We start from the raw sequence: 15,712 nt of genomic DNA, 5'->3' as shown, positions 1-15,712 counted from the left end.
TTAGAATTTTATATAAAGCCAGAACCAGCTTTTATTCAAAATCAGTGCACAGCAGCATACCAGTATTTGATTTATGAGCAATCACCTTTGTAATTCCTATGGACCCTGAAATGAAGTTCAGTTCTGCTTATTTACAGATAGTAATTAACTGGAGTTCCAGAGATTACCTCTGTTTTCTATAGACCAATCTATTTTATACATGTCTGTGTTTCCCATTAACAACCCATCAGCAAAGTTGACAACATACATCATTCATACAGAAAATGACAAGAGTCTTTCATACAGAGAAGAACATTGCATGATATAGTCCATAGCTCACTGTGTGTCCTTTCCCAAATTATGCCATCACTTTATCCATAATGGCAAGAGTATCCTACCTAACTCATTTCTTTTTTGTTTGTTTTGTTTTGTTTTCTCCAGTTTTTTTTTAACATCTTTATTGGAGTATAATTGCTTTACAATGTTGTGTTAGTTTCTGCTGTATAACAAAGTGAATCAGCTATACGTATACATATATCCCCATAATCCCTCCCTCTTGCATCTCCCTCCCACCCTCCCTATCTCACCCTCCCCGAACTCATTTCTGAAAAACCATTCATTTCTGATTGTTAGAAAGCACACATGTTTTTATTGGTTCAGAACCCTGATTGATGTTGAATGTTGTACTAATCTGCATGTGCTTGATTTCAAAGTCCTCTCAGATCTCCTCATCTTCCATTGCACCGTGTGCTAGCCCCTGGCAGGGAACTCTGGTGCCAGGAACATGACCTTGTCACAGAACCTGTAATACAACTCAAATGTCAGCAAGATCGTTTAAAAACATTCAGGTCCTGCGACTGCACTGTTGATGGACTTAGAAGGAAGCGGGTTATTCAAGAATAACTTTTCCAAGGGCCAGGTTTTATCCTCCACAAAGTATCCATTGAATGCATAACATGTGTGAAGTGCCCATCCAGAATGCTAAGTTACAAAGACACTTAATGCATTTGTTAAAGTAACCAGCTGTGTAACAAGATGGCTGACACTTAATGCCAAATAGGCCAGCAGCAACACTAGAAGCACTGAGAGAAGGGGAGATTCCAAGAGCTGGGTGATCAACATACTTGAGCTAGGTTTTGAAGTAGGGGTTAAGTCTGTAGAAGTGAAAAGGAAACATCATTCCAGGTCGGAATGCTTGGCATATAGTTAAGTGCTCAATTATGATTTTTTAATGAATGGTTAAGGAAATGGAATGATAGAAGACCATATATGGTTGGGGAGAACCAAAAGACCAGTTGGACTACAGGGATCTCACTGAGAATCTGTATACTTTATTTTTATTTTTTCTAATTTTATTGAAGTATATTTGATTTACAATGTTGTGTTAATTTCTGCTGTACAGCAAAGTGACTCAGTTATGCATATATATATTCTTTTTCATATTCTTTTCCATTATGGTTTATCACAGGGTATTGAATATAGTTCCCTGTGCTATACAGTAGGACCTTGTTGTTTATCCATTCTATATATAATAGCTTACATCTGCTAACCCTAAACTCCCAGTCCATCCCTCCCCCCGACCCCTTTCTCCTTGGCAACCACACCTCTGTCTGTTCTCTATATCTGTGAGTCTGTTTCGTAGATATGTTCATGTGTACACTTAAAATGTGGGAATTGTATGTTATGTGAATTATATCTTAATACAGCTGTTTAGAAAATTGTCTCTAGAGGTGTGAGCCACTAAAATTATCAAGTCTAGCAAGTCAAAGAGATGTTGAGCATATTCCTATCTTGGTGGGTTTTCACTTACTAATTACGTGATGTTGCCTTGAGTTTGTTGTTGTTGGGGACACCGAGAATTAAGAATTGGTCCTTCTTGGGAGGAAATCATAGTTAACTAGGTGACAGAGGCATGCTCACTAATTTACTAATTTATGATATACCCAGGAGTGCTTTGGGAACTTACATCCTGAAGGTAGTTGGAGATGTACTTGAGAACCCTGCTTCTGCTTGCGAAGGAGGAATGCAAAGTTGAGTACTATACGACCACAGAATACAGATGCTGGATAATGCTGGCAACTACATTCTAAATTCTTTTGCAAAAGCACAAAATAATGGGGTAAATTAATCTTAAAGTTTAGATAATTATATCTTTTAGTTTAAAATTGAGGTTAAGATATAACATAAAATTCTATCTAGTCGCAAAGCTACCTGGTTATTGTAAGAAAAGATGCTTATTACCTTTGGTGTGTAGTTGGTATATTGATTCAATGGATGGTGAAGATACTGTTATGGTTAAGAGATTATTATGACATCATTATGGTATGGTTAGGATATTATCATGCTGTTGGGCTTGTAAGGCATTTTCCCCAAGTCTTCCCATCTTGATTGCTCTTTTTCTGTCACCATCGTTTACATGCACACCGCTCCGGTGCACCAGCAAGTTCTTTAGGCTCAGTTTTAAAAATATGTCTTACTTCTATCCACATTTCATCTCCACCTCTACCTTGTACAGGCCCCCATCATTGTTCACCTACAGTAGCCTCCTAACTGACCTCCCTGCTTTTACTTTTTTCACCCATTTATAGTTATTATTATTTAAAAACACAAATGAGTTTATTATTTTAGGATGAGTCAATGTCATTATTATTATTTTAAAAAACAAATGAATTTTAATTTCTTTAAAACACAAATGAGTTTATGTCATTTCTTAGGACTTCAGTGGCTTCCGGCGGCACCTGGATTGAAGCCCAAACCCTTTCTGATCTTGCCCTTGCCTGCGTCTCGGGCTCATCTCTTTTTACCCCTTATTTGGTCGTTGGGCTCAGATTATCCCAGCCCACCCCAGCTGATATTGCCCCACTTCCCCAATGCCAGCCACCACCACATTGCCTTAGTCTGTTTTTCTCATAGCACTTATCTCTGAAGTTTTCTTGTTTGTTGGTTTACCTATTTATGATAAATAGGTCTTGCTCTGTTGTCTTACTTATTACAGTTTGTCTAACGTTAAGAACGGTGTATGGGCTTCCCTGGTGGCTCAGTGGTTGAGAGTCCGCCTGCCGATGCAGGGGACATGGGTTCGTGCCCTGGTCTGGGAAGATCCCACATGCCGTGGAGCGGCTGGGCCCGTGAGCCATGGCCGCTGGACCTGCGCGTCCAGAGCCTGTGCTCCACAACGGGAGGGGCCACAGCAGTGACAGGCCCACGTACCGGGAAAAAAAAAAAAAAAAGAACAATGTGTGTCAAATGTCACAGGATCAATAAATACTTGTTGAATGAATGAATGAACTGAAAAATGAGTGTACTGTGAATGATCTGGTTCCTTAAGATTGGAGACTGGAAATAAGTCAAAGAATAGATAGTATTTTATTTGAATAGATAATAAGTTTTACCCTTCATAAGCATGTATACTGGAATATATTACTTTGTCATGAAATAATTTAGAACATACTTGCTATGAAGTACTTGATACCAGAAGAAGCTTCTGGATACCATATTGGCTTTTGTTAAAATCAAGTGATCGAATTTTTAAAACAATTGACTGATTGGAGTAGCTTGTTCTTGCTGGACTCACTGTAACAAAACCCATATAACACAGAGATGTGTGTGCAAAGATATTCACTGAAGCATTGTGTAGGAGCAAAAAGAATGTAGTCATCACCATGTGCTGATATGGAAAGAGTATCAAAATATATTAAGTAAAAAAATGCCTGTAATAAAACAGGGTGTATAATATGATTCACTTTGGTAAATAAATGAATTATATAGATATATTATTTTATACAAAAGCATAAAACAGTAATTTACCTTTGGGTGGAAGGACTGGGGTAGTGAGGAGGGAGGTTCCTATTTTTCCTATTTTATACTTTTCTGCATTGTTTGCATTTTCTAACTATAAGATTTTTTTTTTTAAGTGTCAATAGGGGTTATTTGGATTTTGCTTTTTTTTTGTATTAATGTGGTCTTTAAAGCACTCTTGTTTTTAAAAGTGCACTCAGATACCATCAGAATATTCAAGAGAATTTAATCAGAATAAGAAATGCCAGATGAAAAAATAAAACAAAACAAAAGACAAACTGATGTCAACCAAAAGCTCTAAATCCATTGTCACTGAATAATCTAGTCACTTATTCTTACTCATAATGTTAATATCAATACTTTTCTCTCATGCCTGTGATTCATTTCTCATGAGTTTACTATTCTCTTTGCAAACACGTTAGCAAAGTTTTAAGTCAAAGTTATAATGTCTTTAAACATTATTATCTTCTTCATATAGTGGGAATTTCCAACAAAAAATAGTACAATGATTTTTTTCTTCACTATAATTGAAAATATTTTGCTCCTGTTTAAATGAAATGAGATTTAAAATGTTGATTTGTTTTATATGAAAAGACTCTTAATAGAAAAAAAAATTTAAATATACTCCAGTACATTTAAAATAGTGTTTGATTCACACACAAGTTTTCAGAAAAAACATTTACTGAATTTTTTACTCAAAAAGTAAATGAACGTTCAAGGCAAAATAATCCTGGTATTGAGATCTTGAATTCAGACTTATCATTTCAAACTGACAAGAGATTAATTAAATGGCATGATTTTTTTTTTTTTTTCTTTTTGCGGTATGTGGGCCTCTCACTGTTGTGGCCTCTCCCGTTGCGGAGCACAGGCTCCGGATGCGCAGGCCCAGCGGCCATGGCTCACGGGCCCAGCCGCTCCGCGGCATATGGGATCCTCCCAGACCGGGGCACGAACCCGTATCCCCTGCATCGGCAGGCGGACTCTTAACCACTGCGCCACCAGGGAGGCCCAAATGGCATGATTTTTACTTTAAAAATTTCCATCCTACCAGAGCCAGGAAGTGAAAATTAATTCTTAATTTAGAAGTGCTGTTTCTTTTCCAAAACTTAACAAAACAACATTCCAGTAATGCTGAGTCTCTGTAAAATATTATTGTAAAATATACTTCATGGATAATACATTTACTGTAGTATTTTCATGAATTCTGATATTTTAAAAAGCAGCTTTATCGAGGTATAATTGACACACAATAAACTTAATATGTTTAAAGTATAGAATTTAATAAGTTTGGACATACATATAAACACCTACGAAGCCATCACCACATTCAAGATAATAAACATATCCATCATTTCCAGAAATTTCCTCCTGCCCCTTGGTATGGTTGTTATGTATAACTAGAGATACTTTTTCTTCATGCATTCAGTGCAATTTATTGAGTGCCCACCATGTTCTAGATACTGAGCTGAGTATTTGAGATTGAATGGTCAGCTAAACCAATAGGTTCTGGACCAATAAAAAATTATGATCAAATAGTTATGTAAGTAAATAAATATAAAATCACAACTGTATATCATATTCTAATGGAAAGATAGTCTACACCTGTATATATTGATTGTACTTCCAAGTATTTCTGGGCTTTCACACTTATATCTGGAACTCTTCAAAAATGTGTATATGTACCTTTATAATATATCTGAAAATAGACATTAACTTTTATTTCTACTGGATGTTATGGCATTTATCTTGAAAATGGTGTCATGTTTCTTATATGAAAAGGATAACCAGTGAAGACAAGAAATTTTATTATAATTTATTTCTTTGATGTTTACCAGAAAGCCAATATTGGAAATGAAAAAACTCCTAAGAAAATTTCACTTCTTTTTCTTGCCATGTCATATTAGGTGTTATTTCAAAGGAGGAGAGGTGATAATAATGAGGTAAAAGTATTGAAAGAAAGGAATGTTTATTAAAAATTGAATATAGCAGTAAATGACATAAATATGATTATGAAATACATTTTGTAGTTCCATCACTTTATTTTGGAAAGAATGCCAGACTTAAACAAGATGGTGTCCTGTTGAATTGAAATAAGCCATAGCTATCAAATGTGAAATATTTGCTGATTGCTTTTGGGCCTCTTGGATTATATATCCTCTGCTCAGGTTCATAACTCACTGCAGTGTTTAGCAGATATATTGGAAAATCACAATGTTGTTGTTTTTTTCCCTCTGATCCCAGAAATTCTCAGGAACAACATTTGCTGGAAAGAGGAATCATTTATCACTGTAGATTCTTTCCAACTTTGAACTCTGAGGAAATCTACCAAATGGAGAAAGAGAATCAATACTTAACTCAGGATTACATTTTAGTATTCACTCTAAAGAAAGAAGCCAGGGGGAAAGCACCATAAGGAAAAGGCGTAAAGAAGGTAAACCAGCTATAGATTCAGCGCTTGTGGAAGCTGGACATTCCAGAGGCAAGAGTGAAGTGAGCTAGTGCCAAGGACAGGAGCAGAGGCTTGGACCTCTTGGGTAGATCTGCTTCTGGATCTAGTCCTGAAATGTCAGCTCCTCTTCCCTGCCTGTGTTCTCTTGTCTGTTTTTCATTTAGTCTAACCTCTTAAAAGTGGACCTTTGCCTGTTAAATTGGAACCTCTTTCCTCCTGTTCCTGAATCCATGCTATTCTGATTCCAGCTTGCCTCCCAGGCTTTCAGCAGCCATATAATTGAAGTGGCTGCAATCTGTTGCCTGCATAGCCCCTCAAGGTTTCTCGTGCCCCTTGGTTTGATCCTGTGCCTAGTGTTGGCCCGCATGGGCTTCTTCTGACTTCCTCTTTTGTGTGTGTGTGTGTGTTAATTTCTGTTGTACAGCAAAGTGATTCACATACGTATATATATATGTTTTTTTAGTATTCTTTTCCATTATGGTTTATCACAGGATATTGAATATAGTTCTCTGTGCTATACAGTAGGACCTTGTTGTTTATCCATTCTATATGTAATAGCTTACATCTGCTAACTCCAACCTCCCACTCCATCCCTCCCCCAACCCCCTCCCCCTTGGCAACCACTAATCTGTTCTCTGTGTCCATGAGTCTCCTGACTTGCTCTTGATCTAAAATGACAGTGAAGGAGGAAGAGGGAGACCTGTAGGTTGAGAAATATTGAGAAGATTTGAACAACTACATGGGAACCAAATTATGGAGGACCATGCAAATCAGCCAAGGTGTTAGAATGAACGCACAAGGTGAAAGGGAGTTACAGTAGGCCCTAGGTATCACAGGATAAAATTGTGTTTTAAAAAGATTTTTGTGGTGATAACAATACGGAGCATGAATTACAGTAGAAGTAAAGAGATCAAGATGGAGACGTCAAAGATCTGTTCAATTAACAGAGGAAATGATGATTTTTTAAAAATTAAGCTTGAATGTAACATGAGACATTTTTCATAATACTTATGGGACTACGGAGAGTAAAGGACAATAGTCTGTTTATCTGAAAAGAAAAGATAATCTTCTCTGTGTAGTTACAGATATAAGTATAGATATAGATATGTTTATGTTTGAACTTTTTAGATGTTGGGTCGATTTTTTATTGAACCAGAAATTCTGACATTCAGGGAGGGGAGATTACCTTCATTACTTTCTTTGAAAGGGGCTAAGTGTATGTTATATTTTAGCATATGCTTAATTAACAGAAGTGTTTTGTTTATCTTTTAATGTTACTATAGCTTTCAGTAGTCTGAAAAAAAATGTATGATTAATCTAAAAACCTCATTAGTATCAATCCTGACTTAATGAAAAGAACTGGAATCAGAAGACCTGGTTTGCATCTCAGTTCTGGTTCTTTCTAGTAGTTGGATTTTGAGAATATCATTAAAAAAAACCTTTCAGAACCTCAGATTGGCTAGTGGGTTAACATGCAGGCTTTACAATCAAACAGCTAGATTCATATACAGGTTCTACCACTTACCAGTAGTATGACTTTGGCCAAGTTACCTAACTTCTCTATGCCTCAGTTTCTTCATACGTAAAAGGGGACTAATTATAATACCTATTTTATCAGAATGTTGTGAGAAGTACATGAGATAATTTATTATAATGTACTGTACAAATTTTAGCTATTATCATCTGGTGCATCCAACCTGTTTTTATACTCTGAGTGACGTAAAATTAAATGATTTTAGGTACAAGAGGTGTTTCCCTCAATATTGCCTTTCTTTGTATAGTCAAATAACATAAGTTTACTTAATCTTTCATTCGTATGACAGATGGCAGGAATGTTGAATATGTAATTTTAATGCAGGATTCTATTTATGGGTTTCAAGAGACTTGCTGCAAGAATGTTGATTAGTATATTTATTAAAATGTTAAAATAAATATGTCTTCTTATGTCATTTAGAATAAGATTCAACTGTATATAATAGAAAACCCATAATAATGGTGATCTATATGAAGTGGGAGTTTATTTCTCTGTCATATAAAAGAAGCCTGAAGATAAACTCCACACTGGCATCAAAGAATCAGGGTCTTCCCTTCCTGCTCTGCATGCTAACATATGGCTTCCATCCTCAAGGTCACCTCATGGTCCTAGCTGTCTTCTGGTGTGCCAGCTATAACATCCACATTGGAAGATGGGAAAAGGAATAAAGATAAAAAGAGATCCCAGCAGGCTTAGAAAGATCTCTTTAAGCATCCATTCCTGAAGTCTCCAAAGAAATTATGCTTAAATCTTATTAGCCAGAACTCAGTCTCATGGCCACCCCTAGCTAAAAGGGAGGCTGGTAAATTTAGTTTCTTATTCAGCTGGCAGTGTACCTAGATAAAATTTGAGGTTCTGATACCAATGAGGAAGGAGAGGATGCCTTTGAGGGTAGGCAGCCAGCATTCTCTGGCTTCCTCATAAATCTCAGAAATCATTCTCAAGTCGCATTATTAAAATCCTGGAATTCTTCATGGACATAATAATGAAACTATGTTTTGTTCAAATTGTGTTTTTAAATATTTATAAGAAAAAAGGAAAAGAGTTTGCTTTATTTTAGAAACAGTCTTGATGAAGTAGGTTTTAAATTGATGGAGTTTAGCAAAGAATTTATTAAATGCTAATTGAATATAATATTGAATTGAGTACAGTAGAAATTAGAGGGATAAATTGTTGATAAGTTCTTAGTTATTAAGGTGACTTCCTGTTTTAAAGGCAAATAAAATTTAAATATTTATACACCAACAAATTGGACAACCTAGAAGAAATGGATAAATTCCTAGAAACATACAACTTACTAAGACTGAATCATGATGAAATAGAAAATCTGAACAGACAGATTACTAACAAGGAGATTGAATCAGTAATCAAAAACCTCTCAACCAACAAAAGTCCAGGACCAAACAGCTTCATGGTAAGTTCTACCAAACATTCAATGAAGAATTGTTACTAATTCTTCTCAAACTCTTCCAAAAAATAGAAGAGGGGGAACTCTTCCACACACATTTTAGGAGGCCAAATTTACCCTGATACCAAAACCAGACAAGGATGCCACAAAAAGGAAAATAATAGGCCAATATCCTTGATGAACATAGATGCAGAAATCCTCAACAAAATATTAGCACACAGAATTCAACAATACATTAAAAGGATCATACATCATGATCATATGGGATTTATTCCATTCATTTAAATGGTTCAGCGCCTGCAAATCAATGTGATACACCGTATGAACAAAATGAAAGATAAAAATCATATGATCATCTCATAGGTGCAGAAAAATCATTTGACAGAATTTGACATCCATTTATGATAAAAACTTTCAACAAACTGGGTATAGAGGGAACATACCTCAACATAATAAAGACCATGTATGACAATCCCACAGCTAACGTCATACTCAACAGTGAAAAGCTGAAACCTTTTCCCCTAAGATCTGGAACAAGACAATGCTGTCCACTCTTACCACTTTTATTCAAGATAGTATTGGAAGTCTTAGCCAGAACAATTAGACAAGAAAAAGAAATAAAAGGCATCCAAATTGAAAGGAAGAAGTAAAACTGTCAACATTTGCAGGTGACATGATATTATATATAGAAAACCATGAAGACTCCATCAAAAAGTGTTAGAACTAATAAATGAATTCAATAAAATTGTGGGATACAAAATAAATACACAAAAATTGATTGCATTTCTTTACACTAATAACAATGTATTAGGAAGAGAAATTAAGAAAATAATTCCATTTACAATTGCACCAAAGAGAATAAAATACCTAGGAATAAATTTCACCGAGGAGGTGAATGACCTGTGTATTGAAAACTACAGGATATTAATGAAGGAAATTGAAGAAGACACAAATAAATGGAAAGACATTGCATGCTCATGGATTGGAAGAATTAATATTGTTAAATTGTCCATACTACCCAAAGTAAAATATGGATTCAATGCAGTCTCTATCAAAATTCCAATTGCATTTTTCACAGAAATAGAACAAATGATCCTAACAATTGTATGGGACCACAAAAGAGCCTGCATAGCCAAAGTAATCTTGAGAAAGAGGAGCAAAGCTGGAGGCATCATATTCCCTGATTTCAAACTATAGTAATTAAAACAGTATGGTACTGGCATAAAAACAGACACGTAGATCAATAGAACAAGATAGAGAATCCAGAAATAAAACCACACATATATGGTCAATTAATTTATGACAAATGAGCCAAGAATATACAATGGAGAAAGGACAGTGTCTTCAATAAATGATGTTGGGAAAATTGGATAGCCACTTGTGAAAGAATGAAACCAAATTACTATCTTACATCATACACAAAAATTAACTCAAGATGAATTAAAGATTTGAGCATAAGACCTGAAACCATAAAACTCGTAGAAGAAAACATAGGCAGTAAGCTCCTTGACATAGGTCTTGGCACTGATTTTTTGAATCTGACACCAAAAGCAAAAGAAATAAAAGCGAAAATAAACAAGTAAGACTATATCAAACTAAAAAGCTTCTGCACAGCAAAGGAAACCATCAACAAAATGAAAAGGCAACCTATTGAATGGGAGAAAATAATTGCAAATCATATATCTGATAAGGGGCTGATATCCAAAATATAAAAAGAATTCATACAACTCAATAGCAAGAAAACAAACAACCCAGTTAAAAATAGGCAGAGGATCTGAATAGACATTTTTCCAAAAAAATACAACAGGTACATGAAAAGATGCTCAATATCATTAATCATCAGGGAAATGCGAGTCAAAACCACAATGAGATAATGACCTCACGGCTGTTAGAATGGCTATTATAAAAAAGACAAGAAATAAGTTTTGCGAGGATGTGGAGAAAGAGGAGCCCTCATACACTGTTGGTGAGAATGTAAATTGGTGCAACCACTATGGGAAACAATATGGAGGTTCCTCAAAAAATTAAAAATAGAACTGCCATATGGTCCAGCAATTCTGCTTCTGGGTATTTATCTGAATAAAACAAAAACACTAATTTGAAGATAAATATGCACTCCTATGGTCATTGTAACGTTATTAGCAATAGCTAAGATATGGAAACAATCTAAGTGTCCATCAATGGATGAATGCATAAAGAAATTGCATATATATAGAGAGAGAGACATAATGGAATATTATTTAGCCATAAAGATAATGAAATCTTGCCATGTGTGACAACATGAATGGACTTCCAGGGCATTATGCTAAGTGAAATAAGTCAGATAGAGAAAGACAAATATCATTTGATCTCTCTTATATGTGGAATCTAAAAGTAAACAAATGAACAAAAAATAAAAACACAATAAGCTCATAGATACAGAGATCAGATTGGTGGCTACAAGAGACAAAGGTTGTTGGGGGGTGGGAAAAATGGGTGAACTTTTTTTTTTCAGTTTAAACAAATTTAATAAAAATTAAAAAAGAAAATCTTAGGGGTGAAAACAAGACTCAAAAAATCAATGGATGAAATAAACACATAGAAAGGTCTTCTATTTCCATTTTGTCTCTCTTTAAAATCAGAAAAGGGAAAAATTAAAGAATTAGAGGTCTCTGAAGAGAGATGGTACTTAATAGAATTATGGAAGCATCAGTCTTTGAGTTGTGTACAGACTGCACTGTGAGGGAAGGGTGGCATACCATATTACAAAGCTGCTGTGGCCATCTTGTCGATGTTAGTCTTCCGCGTTCTTGAGGATGGCTTTTGGATCCCGAAAAGGTTATCCAAAGCAAACTTTATTTTTTAAATTTAATATTAAATGTATTAAATTTATATATTAAAAACATAGTTCTTTCTTAAGCTTTGAAATTCAACTTAATTTTATTCTACTTAAAAATGTAGCAAATTTTAAGAATTACTTTAAGGAGGTGTTAATGTTTGATTCTTTTCATAAACGAAAACTCCCTTAAATATTTTAAACTACGCTTATTAAGTTGGGACATTTTGTTTTCTTTTTAAGCCCTTTACTCACCTGAAAGAGCCTTCCAAGTACTTAAGTAACCATTAAAATAGGATAAATTTAACTTATAAAAATAAGTCTTAGGCTTTCTTAAATTTTCTAATACTGGCGAATCTCAACATAATTTCTTTGACTAAATCAATTATTCAGCCCTGTCAATTTAGTTTGGAATCACAAGGATGAAATATTTTTCTAATAGGTAAAATTCTCTTAAATACATTGATTATTTCTAAACTTTACTAAAAAATATTAGTACTATAAGTTTGATTTACTTAACCATATGAATACATCATTCTCCAGGTTTAAAGCTAATAATTCTCTTGAAAACAGTTATGTCATCCACACAATTTTAGGGTTAGCATTCCAAGCACTTTTGGAGATTACACTCTCAATTGGCTGAGGTTGAATATTAACCAGAGATGTCATTTAGGATATCTGAGTTCTAGAACTACAGATACCCTTGAAATTTTTCTAGCATCTGTGTCTGTCAACAGGACTCATTCTCTAGATTTAAGTAATCCATTACCTAATACTTCTCTCCGTGTACAGAAGTCCATATTTGGTCCATCTGATTCATTTCAACTAATCCATTACTGTGTTACTCTATTTTACATTCTCTTCATATTTTTTCCTGTCAACATTAATGTGTACAGTTCTTTTAACGACATTGGATTGGATTTTGTTTATTTTCCAGGACTTTTTCTAATTGGTTACTTTTAGTTTTAAGGTCTAGGTACCCTGAATGATGATGGTGAATTGAATAGAAACAAACAAATGGAGAAATGGAGAGTTGTCCTGAAGGGAGCATAGAGAGTTGATGTTAGGGTTGGTGATGGATTCTTAGAAAAGGAAACACTGAGTAAAGACCTCAGAGATGAGGTGGAGCCCTCAATCCCATTACTCCCCCATTTCTTCAATCCCCAGAACACAGCTGTCAAAACTCCGTGAAAAGTACTTTGTTGAGAGTTTTGGAGTTACTGAAAGGGATTATATAAAATGGAAAATAAGAGGATGTTTCTTTTTAAATTTATGGCACTTAAGAAAGACTTTTATGCTAAGTAGTTGACCTAATGCCTTTCTTACGAAAGACACTGAGGCAATTTGTTCCATAGACCTGACGGAGTCCTTCCCTTCTGTTATGTGGGAAGCTTAGTTCCTGAAGGAGATCAAAGTCACTAAACTTAAAATACCATTATCACACCTATAAATTAATATTAATTTCTTAATATTATTACACATCTAGCAAAAGCTGAAAGTTCTTTAACTTTTAGGAATTCTTTGCAGATAAGTTGAATGGAAGATGAGGGGAAATATTCTCATTATAGAAAAACTCTCGCTGTTAGAACAAATGAACAGTCATAATGAAAGGAAACATTTTACTCAACATATAAGAAATCTTGTTGCTTCTAGTATTTCTTTGTAGATTAGATAGTGGAAAAATCTATAGAGTAAACCATAGGTATTTCTTTTTCAATGTCTGTTTCCATAACAGACGTTTAGGGAATGTGTGTGTTGGCAATGAGATACCACTTTCAGCAAGAGAGAACAGGAGGAATAGCACACTTACTGAAATTTCCATTCTGCCCAAAACCTGGTCCAAATGCATGTTTCACCCTAAATATTAAGGGGGAAAGCTCATCTCACATTCTCTCAATTTCATCGCAGTTTGTTTTCTGGCATTGGGAATGAAATAGGGGCTTTTGCTTTTGTTTCTGTTTTTTTCGTATCACAATGCAGTAAGACTTGGAACAACTGACAACTGAGAATGTTGAAACAGTGAGTGAATTATTTGGATTGGTCACCTTGAAGAAGCCTAAAGAATTTGGCATTCAAAAGCCAGAGATTGAACGAGTTAAGGGTAAAATTGACCTGTCTCGCAGCTTTCTGTCCAAAGGACTGCCTCCTATTGCAGCTTTGGAGTCTGAATTCTCTTGTTTAGAACACTGAGAAGTTTTGAAAGCCCTGACATATATCCATAAAACTCTATCAAGCAAGGTCGAGGAAACTGCTTCCTTCCACACACACACAGGTATCCAGGCAGCTTGCTCAGGCATACAGAGAGCAACTCAGAGCAAAGCAGCCTGTTCCCCTTGAGCTCTGTTCTCTTATTTCCTCGGAGTACATTCAACCGTCTGAGCATCTGACTCAGACATAGCGGAGATACTGTTGCTGCCAGAGGGTAATAGTTTGTTCTGTTTTCCTGGAATGCCCTTGCACTGAGAACATTAGAGGCTGGGGAACTCAATGAATTTTCCCACTAAGCGCATTTCTCACTAGCTCTTCCTGCCTCTTATTTCTTCCTACCATTTTATAGGGAACAGCCATCCCACTTTTTAGGCCACCAGCTTGTCTGTGGAATCAGTTGAGTGCATTTAATGCGTACAGAAGAGATGCTTACAGAGCAGGTAGCAGAAATAAGAATAGGAAGTTTCATTTTTCCGATCCCTTAGAGAACGAGATATTTCATGTAAGTGTATTTTTCTAGACAGCTGAAACTTCTGCCCTAAACATCAAAATTTGTTTTTAACTTTGGGAAGTGGTATAGCGTAGTGGTTAAGCACACAGACTCTGAGACAGATTGTCTGTATTTAAATGCTGACTCTGTCACTTTCTAGCTTTGTAACTTTGGGCACTGTACTTAACCCCTCTTGTCTCAGTTTCCTTATCTGTAAATTGGGGATAATAATAGGCTCTATCTTACAGAGTTTTTGTGAGGATTAAAGAGGATTAAGCGGGTTAATGTATCTAAAGCCCTTAGAACAATGCCAAATATGTTAAATCATAGAAGAGTTTAATTCAACTATTTGTATACAAATATTGCTACAAAATGGTATTCATTGTTTGTTTTACACAATATATTGAACATTGAGTATCTCAGTGCCTTTGCAGAGAAGTAGTATATTCATGCCTTCAGACAGTGCTGTGAAGATGTTGATGATGAAATAATAGTTAATATTGTTTACTGAGCAGGTTTCATGAATGTTACTGGTAATTCCTACAGTGAACCTCTAAGATAGGTATATTTGTAAATAGGTTTGGAGGATTTAAGTACTTGCCGAACTTCGTGCATCTAGAAGCAGACGATTTGAGATGCAGACTCAGGGCTCTGTGACTCCAGAGTTGGTGCTCTTGGTCACCTCACCACACCAACTGGCGGCTAGGACTTCTTGTCCTCACACCAGTGTTTCTTAAACTTGGGTGTGTGTTAGAATCACCCTGACACTGGCTAGAGTGCTGGCTTCCAGCTCAGAGGCTGAGAATTGGTGTATTAAGTTGCTAGGTGACGTTGATGCTGCTGGTCCAGAAATCAATCTTACTTTGAGAACTGCTAGCCTACACTAAATGATGCCAGGCTTTTTTCAATACCATTCTTTAAAAAACTGTCTTTTTAACATCAGTTGCCCCTTGAAGCTATCAGTGTGTTCTTATGCTTTCAAATTCCATCACACACACATTCACTTGTTTTAAAATCCTCTATGACTCACA

General features: G+C 35.5%; 1 protein-coding gene across 4 annotated transcripts in view; it reads left to right on the top strand.

The window, feature by feature from the left end:
* Positions 1 to 15,712, top strand: part of GRXCR1 (glutaredoxin and cysteine rich domain containing 1) — a 349,214-nt gene that overhangs the window by 1,428 nt on the left and 332,074 nt on the right. The window lies entirely within an intron of this gene.

Source organism: Mesoplodon densirostris, chromosome 1, assembly GCF_025265405.1.
Source record: "Mesoplodon densirostris isolate mMesDen1 chromosome 1, mMesDen1 primary haplotype, whole genome shotgun sequence".
NCBI lineage: Eukaryota > Metazoa > Chordata > Mammalia > Artiodactyla > Ziphiidae > Mesoplodon > Mesoplodon densirostris.
Note: the sequence above shows the minus strand (reverse complement) of the source record. Positions and strands in the feature narration are given on the sequence as shown.